Source organism: Triticum urartu, chromosome 5A, assembly GCF_056163025.1.
Source record: "Triticum urartu cultivar PI428250 chromosome 5A, HENAU_Tu73, whole genome shotgun sequence".
In the NCBI taxonomy this organism is placed as follows: domain Eukaryota; kingdom Viridiplantae; phylum Streptophyta; class Magnoliopsida; order Poales; family Poaceae; genus Triticum; species Triticum urartu.
In genome coordinates this window covers 447,956,388-447,977,044 of record NC_141877.1, presented here as the reverse complement: position 1 = coordinate 447,977,044, position 20,657 = coordinate 447,956,388, and positions in this window count along the sequence as shown.

Here is a 20,657-nt window from a genome sequence, read left to right as displayed (position 1 = left end):
ATACAATGGGCGAAGATGGACGCCGTCAAGCTTGCGACCGAAGGACCGCCCGCGGGCAAGGAGCACCGCACGCCCGAGTGGTATTTTGAAGATGTTCTGAAGGGATCCCGCATTGTGGTGGAGAAATGTGCTAAGGGCATTATGTTTGAATGAATACATTCATTTAATCCCGTCTTGTATGATGAAAACAAGGCTTGATATGTAATATAATGCTTTGCTGTTTATTATTTAAAGTTTTACCTCTTGTGCGACCATTATATCAAGTCTGAGAGTTGGCCAGTTGTCGGCTTTAACCCCCACGTAGGTAGTACGGGGGTGTTCGGGATGAATCTAAACACTCTTTATCCAAGAATTTGGTCCTTGAAGGAGGTGTTTAGCGCAACGAACCAGGCAGTCGGACTATGTGGCTTTATCACCCTCACTTAGTCATAGGAGTTTGACAAATAAAAATTTAGGCGCAGCCCCTAGTATCCGTACTAGTGTGTTGTAAACACCTGATTGAATAGGAACCATTTCGTCGCACAATGCGGAAAAAATCGCTAAAGATTTGAAACCTCCGAAGAGCTGACCAGCCCTCGCCGCATCATGACAGTTCATTTTCGGCTTTATCTACTGAGGTGCTCATCCGGATAAACCAGGACACAATCGCAGTAGCTCTCCCTTTACTACCCTAGTCGATATAGCGAAATGTAAGGAAGTAAGCACAGGAGCCGGGCAGCCCAACTATTGACCAAAGACATGATTCGGAGCCAATGCATATAATGCTAAATTCGGGGTGCCGAACTGTACTGTACAAAGTGTTCCGACTTTGTTGCCGTGTTATGGGGCACAGTGAAGCCCCTGGCGGATTAAAGCGTACCAAAGTGTACGGTTGCGATTTGATAAGATTATCAAAAGAGAAAACTAGTGCCACAGAAGTTGGGCTACAAACTGTTTCCATTATAGTTTGATCAATACGTCAAAATGTATTTTGTACAAATGGTGTGATATGCAAGAACGGCTATTTAACATGCCAAGACCAAGGAGGAGCAGTGTACGGGTCCTGAAAGCAAGTAGAATGATCGTTGAGAAGAACATCTAGAGATTCCCCCACACGTCTGTGCTACTTGCCACCTTGGTGTGTCCGTCCTTCGAAAGTACCGATTACGAGGCCATCAAGAGGGGCCTACGGAAAAGAAACCTGAAGAGGAGAAAATAAAAGAAGGAAAAAAGAAAAAGTGAAAGCATGTGTGTCCAGGGGAGGTCGAGCCATATTATGGATCACAATCTAGTTATGCCTCCATCTATGCCCATGGTATTTTGAGTGCGTAGTTATGTACACGCGGCACGAACGCCGCCACTTGGTTTGGTCTGGGACGGAGGCCGAATTGCTAGTTGAGCTCTTGACGAGCTGGGCTGTCCTGGTGCAGAGTAGTCCGGACTCGTGTGACAGTGTCCAAGAGTATGGTTGCCGAATTAAGGTTCTGCTTGTGGAGGCCACTCTGTACCACTGCTGCCAGGGCAGCGGTGTGCTCCTCGGTATGGAGGGAGCGCTCCGTATTTCCATTGACTTTTATGACACCGCGTGGTCTGGGCATCTTGAGCTTGAGATAAGCATAGTGCGGCACAACATTGAATCGGCAAACGCAGTTCGTCCGAGCAGTGCGTGATAGCCACTTCGGAAGGGGACAATATCGAAGATTAACTCCAGAGATCCAAAGATGACCTCCAATGTGATTGAGCCCGAGCAGCAGGCCTCTACACCTAGTATAACTCCTTTAAAGATAGTTTTGGTGGCCTTGATCCTTGATGGATCGATGCCCATTTTGCGCACTGTATCCTGGTAAAGCAGGTTGAGGTTGCCGCCGTCGTCCATGAGGACTCGTGTGAGGTGAAATCCATCAATTATTGGGTCGAGGACCAGTGCGGCTGACCCGCCATGACGGATACTGGTCAGATGGTCCCTATGATCAAAGGTGATCGGGCATGACGACCATGGGTTGAATTTTGAGGCGACTGGCTCTATCGCATAGACGTTCCTAAGCGCACGTTTGCGCTCACTCTTAGGGATATGGGTGGTGTATATCATGTCCACCGTTTTTATTTGAGGGGGAAACTTCTTCTGTCCCCCTGTGTTTGGTGGACGGGGCTCCTCATCGTTGTTCGCACTTTGCGACCCCTTCTCCTTATCTTCGACATTTAACTTGTCGGCCTGTTTGAAGACCCAACAACTCCTGTGGGTATGATTGGTTGCTTTATCAGGGGTGCCATGGATCTGACATGGGCGATCGAGTATGCGGTCCAGGCTAGAAGGGCCCCGATTATTTCTTTTATATGGCTTCTTCCGCTGACCGGACTTGGAGCCACTGAATCCGGTGTTGACGGCCATGTCATCGGTATTATCACCGTTGCTTCGGCGCTTATGTCTGTTGCGTCGGAGATTGCCATTGCTATTTCTGGCTTCCGAAGTGCCAGGTTCGCTTGTATTGTTATTGCTACGGGCTAGCCAGCTATCTTCGCCTGCGCAAAAGCGGGTCGTAAGCGCCATGAGGGTTGCCATGGACTTCGGCTTTTCTTGGCCGAGGTGTCGGGCAAGCCATTCGTCCCGGATGTTATGTTTAAATGCCTCTAGGGCTTCGGCATCCGGACAGTCGACGATCTGGTTCTTTTTGGTTAAGAATCTAGTCCAGAATTTCCAGGATGACTCTCTGGGCTATTGGATTGTGTGACTTAAGTTGTCGGTGTCCGGAGGTCGAACATATGTACCTTGGAAGTTGTCAAGGAAGGCTTCTTCCAAGTCCTCCTAGCTGCCAATGGAGTTTTCAGGCAGGCAGTTCAGCCAGTGTCGGGCTGGCCCCTTGAGCTCTAGGGGGGAGGTATTTGATGGCATGAAGATCATTGCCGCGGGCCATGTGAATATGGAGAATAAAGTCTTTAATCCATATCGCTGGATCTGTGGTACCATCATATGATTCTATATTCACGGGTTTGAACCCTTCTGGGAATCATGTTCCATTACTTCATCAATGAAGGAGAGGGGGTGTGCGGCGCCTCTATATCGGGCCAGGTCGCGACGTAGTTCAGATGGAGTCTGTCTACAGTTTTCAGCTCGGACATAATTGTGCTTGCCATGTTCGGCTTGATAGCCGTCGTCGCATGTCGAGGCACGCCCCCGTGATCCGTAGATCGATCTGGCCGGGCCTGCTTTATTCTTCAGGCTCTGACGGAGATCATACGTTTATCCCTGAGCAGTTTTGTCTCTACCTTGGTGGCGAGGTAGTGCGGGCTAGTGTTCAGCTTGGGTTGCCGGTTTGTCCCTACCACGTGGTGGTCGGTCAGCCGCATTGTGCGCTGATGGCACGGGCTCCAATGCCTCATCATCGAATTGAGGTAGTAATTTGCGCTTGGGTAATTTTTGAGTGGTCTCTTGAGGCCGTATTCCTCGGCTTCCAGGATGTTAGTCCATCTATCATTGAGCAGATCTTAATCAACTTGAAGCTGTTGTTGTTTCTTTTTCAGGCTCCTTGCAGTGGCTATTAGCCGGCGCTTGAAGCGCTCCTGCTTGAGAGGTTCCTCGGGCACGATAAAATCCTCATTCCCGAGGCTCACCTCATCCTTGGAGAGTGGAAGATAATTGCTGTCCTCCAAGTCTTCATGCACGGCCTATTCATCAGGGCTGACTCACCCATATTCACGTTCGGCCTGTTCGGAAGCCGGCTCAACGGGGTCTTCATTGTCTCCGGCATCGTCTAGAGTATTATTTTCTCCTGTGCCGGTATTTTTGTCTTTTTCACGGTGTGACTTAGAGCGGCGCCGCTGTCGTCGGCCCTTTGGCTATATCGCAAGGGTTTATCTTCCACTGGTCTTCTTTGTCGTCGCCGTTAACTTCTTTGGGTGTATCCACCATATATACGTCGTAGGAGGAAGTGGTCGTCCAGCGCCTGGTAAATGGCAGGTTTTGGGCCTGCTCTTCTTTGGCATCGTCGTCCATACCGTCGATGTCTCCGGAGTCATAGTCGAGCATGTCGGTTAGATCTTCGACGGTGGCTATTAAGTGTTAGGTGGGTGGGAAGCGAAATTCCCCGTCATCAGCCCCAGTTCAAACCGGATATAATTCGGCTATGAGTCCCGTGCTAAAGAGAGGGTTTTTAATGAATTTAGCACATCACCTAAAGGTGAGTGCCGGAAGATGTCCACGGAACTGAATTCGATGATCGACGCCGGGTAAGGCTCGGCAGACGTGGATGCGCGCACTTCGGAGCCAGTCACCGGAGATGAATCCAGCCTCCCGTCTTCGGATGGCGCAAGCTGCTCCGGGTCTAGGGCCAGAGTGCTTATAGGCGCAATCTCCTGGGTATAGTTCGATGAGAGATCTAGGTCATGTTCATCGCGATGGCAGGGAGCGGCTACCATGGGCTCAAATCAATCGAAGATCAAGTCTCCGCGGATATCAGCAACATAGTTCAAGCTTCCAAACCTGACCTGACGGCCAGGGGCGTAGCTATCGATCTGCTCTAGATGGCCAAGCGAGTTGGCCTGCAGTCCAAAGCTGCCGAATACGAATATATGGCCAGGCAGAAAGGCATCCCCCCGTGCAGAGTTGTTGTAGATCATGGATGGAGCCATCGAACCTTCTGATGACGGCACAATAGAACTCTCAATGAAAGCACCAATGTCGGTGTCAAAACCGGCGGATCTCGGGTAGGGGGTCCCAAACTGTGCGTTTGAGGTTGATGGTAACAGGAGACAGGGGACACAATATTTACCCAGGTTCGGGCCCTCTCTATGGAGGTAATACCCTACTTCCTGCTTGATTGATCTTGATAAATATGAGTATTAAAAGAGTTAATCTACCACGAGATCATAGTGGCTAAACCCCTAGGAGTATAGCATATGTGATTATGGTCGTCTCTACGGACTAAACCCTCTAGTTTATATAGACACGAAGGGGACTAGGGTTGTACAAAGTTGGTTACATGGAAAGGAATCTTCATATCCAAACGCCAAGCTTGCCATCCACGCCAAGGAGAGTCCCATCCGGAAACGAATGAGAGTGTTCGATCTTGTACCTTCATAGCCCATCAGTCCGGCCCACGTCCAACAGGCCGGACGCCTGAGGACCCCCTTAGTCCAGGACTCCCTCAGCGCCCATGTGCCGCCACCTCGGGTGGCACACGGTCTTGACATGGCGGTGGTGGGAGCGCACGCGCCTCTCCTTGAGGCCGCTGCACCACCTGGCAACTTTCTTCGTCGCGCGCCGGCGCCCTGCGCGGCGTGTCGCACTGGGGGGGCCTCACGCCTTGGCTCGGGGCCGACATCACACCAGAGCGGAGGAGGAGGCGCACCATGGGCCACGTCGCCCTCCTGAGGTGGCAGGGCAGGCAGCGAGCGAGACGGCGCAGGAGCCTCTCCAGCGGCACTGACAAGCTCGGCGATGCAGTCCAGCCAGTCCTCATAGAGGTCATCGGCCAAATGATAGCACAGAAGCTCGTGCGCCATGAGCAATGCAACCTGCATGTTCGCCGGCCAGCGCCGAGCATGGGAAGATGAAGCAGTGGCCAGAGTCAGCGACGGAGTGGTGGTGCGACCATTGTGCCGCACGAAAGGTGGCAACGACGAGTCCTGCTGCTCGTGGACGATGGGGTCGATGGCAGCATTAGCCGTAGGTAACGGGGAGCAGCGAGGGGCACCATCGCCCGCATGCGCTGTCTGAGCCACACGGGCGGCGAGGGCTGCCCCGCGCTCAGCACGAACTCAACGAGCGTCGTGCATGAGAACGGCGGAACGAAAAGCGGTCTTCACCCGCAAAGCTTCTGGTTGTGATGCTGTGGTGGGATCGGAGATGACATTCGTCCTGGAGGTCTGGGTCTCGTTGCACGGGAATGGACACCTTTGGCTGGCTCCTCGGGACTCCACGCCTGCACTTGCCTATTAGCACCAAAGGGTAAACCTGCTCCTCTGCGCCCGCTGGTGCCCGCCTGGCCTTGGTGGTCATGCCTTGCGTCACCCAAACCTCATGAGATGGTTGCTTACAAAGGAATATCCGCTCCTCAGGAGCTTGCCTGGGGAGGCCGCTCCCTCCGGAGGTCTTGGTGTCGTCCGCCTCATGAGGCCTGGCTCCTCACGAGGGTCTTGTCTTGCCGATGCTGAAGATGGGCCGTACTAGGCCGTCGATGGAGCCATGCCATGGGCCGCAGGCAAGCAAGTCTGGGTACCCTGGTTTCGAGGACGCCGACAATTTCTCTCTCTCTATCTTGTTGTGATGAATTGAGTTTTCCCTTTGAGAATTCATTATTATCGGATTGAATACTTTTAAGGATTTGAGAGAACTTTATGTATGTCTTGCTATGAATACTCGTGGTGACAATGGGGTATCATATTGATTCACTTGATGTGTGTTTTGGAACTCAATTCGCGGATTCCTGAGGTGACATTGGGGTAATCTATGCATAGGGGTTGATGCACATTTTCGTCCTTGTTTCTCTGGTAGAAAACTGGGGGAACTCTTTGAGGTTCTTTGTGTTGGATTGAGTATTATGAATCTGAAATTATTTGATGCATATCGTATAATCAACTCACGGATACTCGTGGTGACATTGCAGTATCTAGGTGACATTAGCGTTGGTTGATGTTTATCATATGGTGTTATTTAGTACAAACTCTTAGATAGATCGATTGGAAAGGATAACTTGGTGTTATTTTAATATGAACTCCTGATATATCGGTCGGAAATGATAACTTTGAGGTGGTTTCATACCCTACAAACAATTTCTTCTTATGTTCTCTGCTAGATAAGAACTTTGGAGCGATTCTTCGTCACACGTTGAGGGATGGTTATATGATCCAATTATATTAGCATTGTTGAGAGATTGCACTAGCGAAGGTACGGACTCTAGGCCTCATTTTCCGGCATTGCAAACCGTTTGTGCTCCATTCTATCAATTGCTCCCTTGTTGTTTTTATTGTTCCTATTACAAAAATCAATATCTACTATCATTATTACCCTTGTGTCACCATCTCTTCGCCGAACTAGTGCACCTATACAAATTACCATTGTATTTGGTGTGTTGGGGACACAAGAGACTGCAGGGTTGTTTGAGAGAGACCATCTTCATCCTACGCCTCCCACGGATTGATAAACCTCTGGTCATCCACTTGCAGGAAAATTGCTACAGTCCTACGAAACTATGTGCTTGGAGGCTCAACATGAGTCTACAAAGAATAAAGTTGCGTAGTAGACATCAAAGGGCAATTATGAAGAGGACCATGTCATCGGGAAGGCTACTAATGAGATCCGGGCTCGCCGGATGAGGTTTTGGCTCGAGCCGCCTCCACTTGTTAGATGCATCATCGTCCATCTCAGCAAGCGACGACGCCAGTGTACACGTGTTCTTGTGTGTATTATGTGTTGGGTGAGTGCGAGTGCATCCTAGTGTGCATGCCACGTAGTGGTGTAGTGTGTGTGTGTTGTCGTAGTGTGTGTATTAACGCGGAAGAAGTGTTCACTCCATTTAGTAGCATGCGGGGTGCTGCCGTGAGTGGTTTCAAGTTTGTTTATTTCACCCCGTGTCGGTGGGCCTCTAGTTTATTTATTTTCACCCACTACCACATGGGCCAGCACACCCAGATAGAGAACATGAGCTGACAAAGCACCATGTATACTAGTTGACTGGTCAACTAGACAATATACGGAGCTATACGCTGACCCAGTGACCGCATAATCCCTCGGTAAAAAGAGATCGAGTGAGAGGGGAGGCCCGTGAGAGATAGTAGAGATAGAAAGAGATACTCCCTCTGTTCGATAATGTAGTGCCTATAATTTTTTTAAAGTCAAACTTTTGAGACATTGACCTAGCTTATTTAGAAATTACTTATATCTTCAATACCAAAGATATATGATATGAACTAAGTACATCTTGTGATGAATATATTGATCGTTCTAGATGTAAATGTTTTTCTCCACATATACCTGGTCAAACTTTTGTGAGGTTTGACTTTTCAAAACATCCATATGTTATGGACCTGAGAGAGTACCTAACTAGATAGAGAGAGAATGCAAAAAGTGTGTGTGTGCACGCGCGCGCGTGTGTGTGTCTGTGTGTGAAAGAGACATGGACAACACATGATAAAGTAGGGAAAAGTGTGTGTGTCTTATGCGAACATAGCACGCATGCATCTTCGAGAGCGGAAGCGAGGTGAGGAGATAGTGTGGGGTTGTTTGCAACAGAGAGAGAAAGACCCCTGGCATGTGGCCAGGAGAGGTCTGGCAAACAAGGGAGAGAGGTCGAGAGAGACATATGGAGAAAATGCAGGCATGGGGAGGGAGAGCATGTGTGTTTGTGATAGAGAGATCCCCTCAAGATCGTGATGGGACTACATGGGTGGGAGATCGAGTGACAATGTGTGTGCGTGAGAGAAGATACCTCGAGAGAGATCAAGATAGACCTAGGGATGGAAGGAGACAATACGTGTGTTGTGATGGATAGTGAGAGATAGTCATACCTAGGGGAGTGCATGTGGCCATGATGGAGTGAGAGATTATGGTACTTAGGGTGTGTGCGTGTTAGATTGAGAGAGAACGAGGGGGGAGAGTGTTAGATGGGTCTATGTAGTGCGAGCGAGATATGTGTATGTGTGACGTAGGGAGATATAAAGTTTGAGAGAGATAGAGGAGCCCCGATATGGCTGAGTGGTGCGTGAGAGAGTTGAGAGAGAGAAAGAGATACTCCCTCTGTTCGATAATGTAGTGCATATAAAAAGATTAAAGTCAAACTTTGGAAACTTTGACCAAGTTTACAGAGAAAATTATTTATATCTACAATACCAAAGATACATCATGTGAAACTACATCTTGTGATGAATCTTATGATATATGTTTGTCGTTCTAGATGTAAAAATTTTTCTCCACGTACCTGGTCAAACTTTGTGAGGTTTAAATTTTCAAAAAAAAATATATGCTATGGACCAAAGAGAGTACCTAAGTCGAGAGAGATCAAGAGCGTGTGAAGGAGAAAGAGTGAGTGTGCAAAAAGAGAGAGAGTGTGTGTGTGAAAGAGAAAGGGACAACATACGATAAATAGAGAGAAAGTGTGTGTGTATTATGCAAACATATCATGCATACATCTCTGAGATAGAAAGCAAGGTGAGGAGATACACGGAGATAGCTAGTGCGTGGTTTTTTGCAACGGAGAGAGATACCCCTATAGCACCTGTGCAAGAGAGGTCTAGCCAACAAGGGACAAAGATGCAGAGGGGCGTATGAAGAAGATAGAGGCATGGGGAGGTAGAGAGTGTGTGTTTGTGATTGAGAGGTCCCCTGGAGATTGTGAGGTGACTATATGGGTGGTGGATCGAGAGACGAGGTGTGTGTGCAATAGAAAGATGCCCCGAGAAAGATAGAGATAGACCAAGTGAGGGAAAGAGTCAATGTGTGTGTTTATGATGGAGACTAAGAGATAGTCATATACCCAGCGAGACTGTGTGTGCCTACAAAGGAGTGACAGATAGTCGTACTTAGCTAGGCGGGAGATTGTGTGTGTCTGTGCATGTGAGATGGAGAGAGAATGAGGAGAGAGAGAGAGTTTTAGATGGGTCTATCTAGTGCGAGTGAGATATGCATGTGTATGTGTGACCTAGGGAGAGAAAGAGGGGGGGAAGAGCCCCGAGACGGCGGAGTGGTGTGTGAGAGAGTTACGGGCAACGAGCTGGGTAATTTTTGTGCGTATGATTAGTGCACCCTAGATATTTAGCTTAGACTATAGAGTCATACATTATGTGCGAGAGAGACATATACATGGAGTATGCATGTGAACTAGAAAGACAGACAGAGAGAGGGGGGGCAACAAGGATTGTGCTTGTATGCACACGATAGAAATGAAGATTGTCGGCTATAGAGAGAACGGGGGTCCGGGAGAGGGGAGAGGTCACGTTTATGCATCGAGGGCTGATATAAACCATGATTTGGTATAAATTTGCATTAAAATCTTTGAATTGGAGAACATGGTGTTTGCAATCCACACATGAACAGAGATATGCGTATGCAGCGTATCAAACAAGTTCATTAATTTGACTTTCAACACATTCATGGAGTACTATAATACAACATGCTACTCAATTGACGTGTTCAATTTTGGATTTAGTTCACAATTTTGACCAGGTCAGTGAGCTATTTCATTAAATCGGGATATTTCATTTTGGGTTTGATTCCTGTTTTTGAGTGGGTCAACTATTTGTCAAATAAATCGGTATTACAAGCATGTAAAAACACATTAGTCCCAAGTATCATCTCACCATCTAAAAAGGAAGTGGCAAGGTAATATTTCATAATTTGATACGTCTCCAATGTATCTAATTTTCCTAACGCATTTGCTCTTGTTTTGGACTCTAATTTCCATTATTTGAATGAAACTAACCCGGACTGACGTTGTTTTTAGCAGAACTACCATGGTGTTGTTTTTGTGCAAAAATAGAAGTTCTCGGATTTCGACGAAACTTTTTGGAGAATTATTTTGGAATAAATAAAAAATACTGGAACCAAGACCCACTAGAGGGGGGCTAGCTTCCCACAAGACAGCAGGGTGCACCACCCCCTGGCATGCCCAGGTGGTGGTGGGGCCCTTGAGGCCCCTCTGGCCCTAATTCCAATGATGACAACAATTAGGATACTTTTTGGTGATGACCGTAGTTTGAGGAGTTGATGTATTCACCATGTGTTAATGCTTTGTTCCGGTTCTCTATTAAAAGGGGGCCTTAATATCCCTTAGTTTGCTTGTGGACCCCACTGCCACGGGAGGGTGATGCTAAGATTTAGTACAATACTCGTGCTCCTGCTTGTGTGCGTAGTCCCTAGGATATGATTTATTACTTCTCTGAAAAAAATTCCTTGCTCTTAAGAAACATGTTGCATTACAGGAAAATTTAACTTTGTGCAAATCGAAGAAGAGAGTCTCCCACAAGCTTGGGGGAGGCTTCTCCAATTACTTAATGCTTTGTCTGATCATCCTCTTAAGCAAAATGAAATACTTGATAGCTTCAATAAAGGACTAACCGATGCTTCTAGAGACTTCGTAGATAGTTGTGTTGGTTGTCTTTTTAGGGAACGAACTATTGAACAAGCTGAGGAATTATTGAATAATATATTGAAGAATTATGATAATTGGACCCTTCCTGAACCACCGCCTAAACCCACTCTGAAGAAGAGTGGTATCTTATTTCTCAGTCCTGAAGATATGCAAGGGGCAAAGAAATGTATGAAGGAAAAAGGTATTAAAGCTGAAGACATTAAGAATTTACCTCCTATTGAAGAAATACATGGACTTGACACACCACCACCACAGGTGGTAGAGGTAAATTATTTATTAAAGTTTGATGAAGGTGGCATCCCTTATAATAAACATCCTAGGAAATGCTTATAGGAATTTGCTAATTATATTATGAAGCAAGATCACTTCAATGCAAATGTTATGAAACAACCGAAACAAAATTCTGATATGATTGCTCACTTAAGTGACTTGTTATTTAGAATCACTAATGATGTTAGTGGTGTAGGAAAACACACCTCTATGGTTCAAACTCGGTTAGAACAAGTTGCTCAATCTCAAAGAGAATTGCTTAGTGAAATAAACAATAATATGAATGATCATGTTGTTAGAGTAATGACTAGAGGAGGTAGAATGACTCAAGAACCTCTTTATCTAGAGGGATACCCTAAAAGAATTGAACAAGAATCTCAAAGAATTAATACTCATGCACATAGTCCCTCCAAAAATAAGAAGAAAAAGAAAAATGATAGGACTTTGCCTACCTCTAGTGAACCTAAAACAGAAAAACCACCTAAAGATAACAATGATATCTCTATCTTTGATGCTAAAAATCAATCTAGTAATGAGTATTCACCTAGTGATAATGAAAATGATAATAATGATGTTCATGAATATGCTCAACCAAACAATGATAAAGAAGCAGCTAATGATGTTGAGATTGAACCTGCTATTGATCTTGATAACCCACAACCAAAAAATAAACGATATGATAAAAGAGACTTTGTTGCAAGAAAACATGGTAAAGAAAGAGAACCATGGGTTCAAAAACCCATGCCCTTTCCACTGAAACCATCTAAGAAAAAATATGATGAAGAATTTGAACGCTTTGCTTGAATGCTTAGGCCGGTAATTTTGCGTACCAGTTTGACTAGCATTTTAAAGACGACCCCTTATGTTAAATACATGAAAGAAATTGTCACCAATAAAACATAAATACCTGAAGCTGAAATCTCCACCATGCTTGGTAATTATTCTTTAAAGGATGGAGAACCCAAAAAACTTGGAGATCCAGGAATACCAACTATACCTCGCTCTATTAAAAGAAATCATGTCAAAACTGCCTTATGTGATTTAGGAGCCGGTGTTAGTGTTATGACTTTCTCTTTATATAAAAGACTTGATTTAGATAAGCTCACACCTACTGAGATATCATTGCAAATGGCTGACAAATCAACTGCCATACCTATCTGTATTTGTGAGGATGTGCTTGTTGTGGTTGCAAATGTTACTATCTTAACAGACTTTGTTATACTTGAGATGCCCGAGGATGACAACATGTCCATTCCCTTGGTGGACCCTTTTTGAATACTACAGGGGTTGTTATTGATTGCAATAAAATTAAAGTCATTTTTCATATCAATGGTAATGAGCATACAGTGCACTTTCCGAAGAAACTATTTCAAGTGAATGGTATTAATGTTATTGAAAAATCTCCGACAATTAGTATTGGAACTTTTCAACTCCCCTTACCTACTGCCAAAAAGAAATATGAAATAGTTATTGTTGGGGATATGCATATTCCCATTGAGGTAACCTAGCGTTTTTCAAAAGTTCGTCGGGTTCATGTTAATCGGAAATGATTGTTAATGAGACTTGATCAACCTTATTAATGTATTATTTTCGACACACATGTGGCCGATGAATTTAGTAAGCACATCCTTTTGTCCCTACTTTTAGTTTTTTGTTTTTCTTAGTTAAATAAAATAAATGCCATGTTTACCCTCTTTTTAAAGTTTTCCGTGCAATAAAAAAGTGGTCAAAAACAGAAGTGCTTAGAATGACCTGAAATTTTAATATGATTTTTCCCTAATATTTAAGAATTTTTTGTGCAAATAACATCCTTGGGGGTGCCCACAACACATCAAGCGCGCCAGCCTCCCCAGGCGCGCCCTAGTGGGTGGTGGGCCCCATGTGCCCCCTCACTTATCTCTTTAGCTCATATCTTCTCCTACCTCCAGAAAAAAAATCATGCTTTCTCTCTCTCTCTCTCATGTTCTTGCTCTCAAACCCGCGGATTTCGATCTCTTTGCTCGAAGCTCCGTTTTCAAAACTGATTTGGGGATTGCTACTTGGTATGTGACTCCTCCATTGATCCAATAAGTTTTTGTTCTAGTGGTTTAATTTTTGAGTATTTAGCTACTCTTGGTGTTGTTGTAGATGAGCTTGCATGTTGAATGCTTAGAGTTCTAAGAAGTTTGAATGCTTAATATAGTCTCTAGGAACCCATATGAGTAATTGCTATCAATCTTGTGAAGTTTTTTTGACAAAACATTTCGTGGCAAAAAATAGAATTTTATTCATAGAAAAAGATGAGTATCTTCACAAAGTTTTCCTCCAAGAAGAATGCCAAGGGAGTCATTGGGGAATCATCGGACAATGACCTCAACACTCTGAGAATGGCGGAGGTGCGGCCGTGCGAATGGCCACATAATGCCTTCATGGACAAGGTCGGGTTCCATCAAGAGTTTGCGCTATTCATTGCAAATGTCGGGCTAACCAACTTCCTCGCAAATGAGTGTGACCAACACTACCTCCTCACGATCTTGTGGTTGGATTGGAATGTCTTGGTCTCAACACATGAGTAGGTGGTTCTCTATCAGAAAATGAGTAGTGGAAGTGTAGGCACGTTCTAATGGCTCTCTCACAAATGGAGAGGAGGGTGGAGGGGTATATATAGCCTCCACACAAAATCTAGTCGTTCCACACAAAAGAGCCAAACTCGGTAGGACCGAATAGAGAAACTCGGTTAGACCGATATGGTTCAAAATGTGAACGTTAGAGTTTTCGGTGGGACCGATATGATCAGCTCGATGGGACCGATGTGCTACGGTTAGGGTAAAACCTCAACTCGGTTTGACAGATTACACAAACTCGGTGGGATTGATATTGACAATAAGAAAACAGAGAGTTGGTCAAGCAAAATCGGTGGGACTGATACGTCCATTTTGCATCAGGCTTTTATATCGATATTTATTACATTATGGGTTGTTATTACACATTATGTCACAATACTTATGCCTATTATATCTTATTTTACAAGGTTTACATCAAGAGGGAGAATGCCGGCAGCTGGAATTCTGGGCTGGAAAAGGAGCAAATATTAGAGACCTATTTTGCACAACTCCAAAAGTCCTGAAACTTCACGGGAGCACATTTCAGAATATAAAAAAATATTGGGCGAAGGAAGTACCAGAGGGGGGCCACCCACCATCCACGAGGGTGGGGGGGCGCCCTACCCCCCTGGGCGGGCCCCCCTGCCTCGTGGGCCCCCTGGCAGCCCTCCCATGCCATCTTCTGCTATATGAGGTCTTTCATCTGGAAAAAATCATAAGCAAGCTCACGTGATGAAACTCCGTCGCCATCAGGCCGAACCTTGGCGGAACCAATCTAGGGCTCCGGCGGAGCTGTTCTGCCGGGGAAACATCCCTCTGGAAGGGGGAAATCATCATCATCGTTGAGGGAGTCCTGGATTAGTGGGTCTCTGGACGGCCGGACTATATCCTTTGGCCGGACTATTAGACTATGAAGATACAAGATTGAAGACTTCGTCTCGTATCCGGATGGGACACTACTTGGCGTGGAAGGCAAGCTAGGCAATACGGATATGTATATCTCCTCCTTTGTAACCGACCTTGTGTAACCCTAGCCTTTTCCGGTGTCTATATAAACCGGAGGGTTTTAGTCCGTAGGACAACATACAATCATACCATCGTTAATGCTAGTTTTTGTAGTAGTGTTAGCCTCTCCGATCTCGTGGTAGATCAACTCTTGTAATACCCATATCATCAATAATAAATCGAGTAGGACGTAGGGTTTTACCGCCATCAAGAGGGCCCGAACCAGGGTAAAACATCGTGTCCCCCGCCTCCTGTTACCATCCACCTTAGATGCACAATTCGGGACCCCCTACCCAAGATCCGCCGGTTTTGACACCGACAATGGTGCTTTCATTGAGAGTTCCTCTGTGTCGTCATCATCAGGCCTAATGGCGCCTTCGATCATCGTTAGCGATGCAGTCCAGGGTGAGACTTTTCTCCCCGGACAGATTTTTGTATTCGGCGGCTTTGCACTGCGGGCCAATTCGCTTGGCCAACTGGAGCAGATTGAAAGCTACGCCCCTGGCCATCAGGTCAGGTTTGGAAGCTTAAACTACATGGCCGATATCCGCGGAGACTTGATCTTCGACGGATTCGAGCCCCTGCCGAGTGCGCCGCACTGTCACGATGGGCATGATTTAGCTCTGCCGCTGAACAGTGCCCTGGAGGCCGCACCCGCATCCGCCCCGACCTTTAATTCGAAGCCAACTGCGCTGATCGAGGGTGGGTGGCTAGACCCCGCCGCGGAGGCTGCAGCCTCAACGGCGATCGAGCCGAACACCAACCTTATCATTCGCGAGGCCCGTGACTCCACATTGCCGGACTCTCCTCCGATCTTTGAACCATCCGCGCCCCTGCCAATCGAATCCGATTGGGCGCCGATCATGGAGTTCACTGCCGCGGATATCTTTTAGCACTCGCCCTTCGGCGACATACTGAATTCACTAAGGTCTCTCTCTTTGTCAGGAGAGTCCTCGCCGGATTATGACCGGCAGGATTGGGATGCGGACGACGAAGAAATTCGACACCCACCCACCACCCACTTAGTAGCCACTGTCGACGACTTAACCGACATGCTCGACTTCGACTCCGAAGACATCGATGGGATGGACGAAGATTTGGGAGACAAAGAGGAACCACTGCCCACAGGGCACTGGATATCCACCTCATCATACAATATATACATGGTGGACACACCCAAAGAAGGCAATGGCGACGAGACAGCGGAGGATGACCCCTCCAAGAAGCAACCCAAGCGCCGACGTCAGCGGCGCCGTTCTAAGTCCCGCCAAAGCAAAAGCGGTGATACCAGCATAGGAGATAATAGCACTCCGGATAGTGCCGAAGATGGAAATAATCCCCTCTAGCACGATTTAGGGCGGGAGGATGGAGAGGCCAGCCCTCCTGAGAGAGCGGCAGATGAGGAGGATGATAATTACATGCCTCCCTCCAAAGACGAGGCAAGCCTTGACGATGACGAATTCGTCGTGCCAGAGGATCCCGTTGAACAAGAGCACTTCAAGCGCCAGCTTATAGCCACAACAAATAGCCTTAAGAAGAAGCAGTAGCAGCTTCAAGCTGATCAAGATCTCCTAGCTGACAGATGGACTGAAGTCCTCGCGGCCGAGGAATATAAACTCAAACGCCCCTCCAAGAGTTACCCAAAATGCAGGTTGCTACCCCGACTGGAGGAAGAAGCGTATGACGCGGATGATCGGCCACCTCGTGGCCGCGATAGAGAGGCATTCCAGCCAAAAGCACAGCCTGCACCCCGACGCCATTCAAATAAATAGGCATGGGGAAATACGCCAGACCTGCGAGACGTATTGCAGGACAAAGCAAAACATGCAAGATCGATCTACGGATCACGAGGGCGCGCCACTATGCGAGACGATAAACGTCACACCGGATACAGTAAAAGTAAATCCGGCCAGGCCAAACACAGTGGGCAAGACTCATTGGAGCTGCGTCATGATATAGCCCAGTACAGAGGTGCCGCACACCCCTTATGCTTCACAGATGAAGTAATGGATCATCAAATCCCAGAGGGTTTCAAACCCGTAAATATAGAATCATATGACGGCACAACAGATCCTGCGGTATGGATCGAGGATTTACTCCTCCATATCCACATGGCACGCGGTGATGATCTTCACGCCATTAAATACCTCCCACTCAAACTCAAAGGACCAGCTCGGCATTGGCTCAATAGCTTGCCAGCAGAGTCCATTGGCTGTTGGGAGGATCTGGAAGCCGCATTCCTCGACAACTTTCAGGGCACTTATGTGCGACCACCAGATGCCGATGACTTGAGGCACATAATTCAGCAACCAAAGGAATCGGCCAGGCAATTCTGAAAAAACGGTTCCTAACAAAGAAAAATCAAATCGTCGACTGTCCGGATGCAGAGGCTCTAGCAGCTTTCAAGCACAACATCCGCGATGAGTGGCTAGCCCGGCACCTTGGTCAGGAAAAGCCGAAATCTATGGCAGCCCTCACGACACTCATGACTCGCTTTTGTGCGGGATAAGACAGCTGGCTGGCTCGCAGTAACAACATATCAAAGAACCATGGTACTTCGGATAACAAGGACGGCAGTAGCAGGTCACGTCGCAACAAACATAAGCGCCGCATTAACAGCGACAATACCGAGGATACGACAGTCAATGCCGGATTCAAAGGCTCTAAACCCGGTTAGCGGAAAATCCATTTAAAAGAAGCACTCCGGGCCCGTCCAGTTTGGACCGCATACTCGATCGCTCGTGTCAAATACACAGCACACCCGACAAGCCAGCCAACCACACCAACAGGGATTGTTGGGTGTTCAAGCAGGCCGGCAAATTAATTGCCGAAAACAAAGATAAGGGGCCACATAGAGATGACGAGGAGGAGCCCCGGCAGCCGAATACCGGAGGACAGAAGAGGTTCCCCCCACAAGTTCGGACGGTGAACATGATATACGCAACCCACATCCCCAAGAGGGAGCGGAAGCGTGCGCTCCGGGACGTATATGCGTTGGAGCCCGTCGCCCCAAAGTTCAACCCATGGTCCTCCTGTCCCATCACCCTCGATCGCAGGGACCACCCCACTAGTATCCGTCATGGTGGATTCGCCGCACTGGTCCTAGACCCAATCATTGAAGGATTTCACCTCACTCGAGTCCTTATGGATGGCGGTAGCAGCCTGAACCTGCTTTACCAGGACACAGTGCGCAAAATGGGTATAGACCCCTCAAGGATCAAACCCATAAAAACGACCTTTAAAGGCGTCATACCAGGTATAGAGGCCCATTGCACAGGCTCAATCACACTGGAAGTGGTCTTCGGATCCCCGGATAACTTCCGAAGCGAAGAGTTAATCTTTGATATAGTCCCGTTCCGCAGTGGCTATCATGCACTGCTTGGGCGAACCGCCTTTGCGAGATTCAATGCGGTACCACATTATGCATACCTCAAGCTCAAGATGCCAGGACCTCGGGGGGTCATTACAGTTAATGGAAACACAAAGCGCTCTCTCCGAACGGAGGAGCACACTGCCGCCCTCGCAGCAGAAGCACAAAGCAGCCTCTTAAGGCAACCCACTAGTTCGGCGATTAAGGACCCGGATAACTTCAAGCGCGCCCGGGGTAATCGACAACTGGACCGCCTGGAACGTTCCGAGCTCGCATAGCGATGCGGCCCCCACCCCGATCCCAGCCAAACGGCGAAACCCGTGCCACGCGTACAAAATTATGCATTAAAAATACCATGGGCACAGGCGGGGAAGGGGGCACGACTACAGCACGCCCCGAGACGCGGCTTAAACCGCACTAGGGGCTTCCTGCTTTGTTATTTTTCTCTTTTTCAGGACATTAATCTCTGGAAACCCTGTCCGGCAGCATGATTGTCGAACACATGATGTAGCAACCAAGGAAGCAGAAAGCTACATCACACCACGGAACTCCCAGGTGGATTACGATAACAAGTGAAATAATTGCTTTAATATTATTCCTCAGCTTAGCCTTGGAGGGGACATAGTCCTACTTTTTGCTTATCGCACTACCTGTATCATTCTGCTCTAACGCACGTTTTTTAATAAACAATGCATTACATTAAGGCTTTATCTGTGTGTGTATATATATGTTCATTCGTGACATCCAGCACCCGTACACTCTGGTACGGCCAATATGCTAGGGGCTTAAGCATACCCCACAATACGGCGTGAGAAGTCCGAACACTTTCGACAGTGCGGCACCCTGAACTTATAGCATTATATGCATCAGCTCCGAATCATGTCTTGGGTCAATAGTTGGGTTTGCCCGGCTCCCATGTTTTGGTACCTTACATTCCGCTATATCGGCTAAGGTAGCACTGGGGGAACTACTGTGATTGTGCCCCGGTTCTGCTGGGCTAAGCACCTCATTAGAGAAAGCTAAAACTGACTGTCATGATAAGGCGAGAGACTGGTCGCTGTTCGAGAGGTTTTCGAGTCCTTAAAGACTTATGCCTCTTAGAGCGAGGAGTCGGCCCTGTCCGGCTTAAGGCGTGTATCGCGCCCCAGATTCGGCCTTCCGAATACTAGGGGCTTCGCCAAAATTTAAAATTATAGAATTCTATGGCTAAGTGAGAGTGATAACGCATTATAGTCCAATTGCCTTGTTCGTTGTGCTGATCACCTCCCTCGAAGGACCCAACAATGGGAACAAGAGTGCTCAAGTTTATCCTGAACACCCCAGCACTCGTGGCATGGGGACAGAAGCCGACGACTAGCCATCTCTCAGATTTGATAAACAGCCAAACAGAAGGTAATATTTTAAATTCAAACAAGCGTTGCATAGCGCATATGAACAAGTTTTCATAACTACAGGATTACACGAGCAAGTTTACTCGAATATTATATCTTTCGTACACTCGTCCGCTACGAGACGAGCACCCTTCAGGACACCCTCATAGTACATCTCGGGGTGGCGATGCTCCTTGCCCTCCGGCGGCCCTTCCTTAATCAGCTTCACGGCGTCCAGCTTGGCCCATTGCACCTTCACACGGGCGAAAGCCCGGCGTGCACCTTCGATGCAGACAGACCGCTTGATGACTTCCAGCCATGGGCAGGCATCCACACGCCGCCTCACCAGGCCGAAGTAGCTGCCGGGAAGGGCGTCGCTAAGCCACATCCGGACTATAATGCCCTTCATGGCCTGTTCGGCCGCCTTGTGCAACTCGACCAGTTGCTTCAGCTAGTCACTCAGAGGCATCGGGTGTTCGGTCCCAGAACAGAACTGCGCAGAACAGCTTCTCCGTTAAGCTTCCCTCCTCGGCCTGGTAAAACTGCGCAGCATCCGACATGCTGAGGGGCAAATCTGCGAATGCTCCTGGAGAGCTCCGGATTCAGGTAAGTAATAGGTGATTTACTTTCACATGTTTGCTTTGCATATAGAATGCCTTACCCGCCGCTATTTTCTTCATCGCGTCAATCTCCTGGAGGGCCTTTTGGGCTTCAGCCTTGGCACTCTTTGCGCTCTCGAGGCCCGTGGCAAGCTCAGACTCTCGCGTCTTCAAGTCAAGCTCCAACACCTCGTGCTTCGTCACGAGAGCGTGGAGCTCTTGCTGCACCTCGCCCACCCGAGACTCATGCCTTTTCCGCTCGGTGCGCTCCTTGGCCACTTTGTTTTCGGCCTCGGATAGCGCTTGCTTCAGGGTCGCCACCTCGGTCATGGCCCCTGACAAATTTTCGATGATCCTGTCATTTAGCAATCGCATTCTTTTTATACATATCCATAGACTAG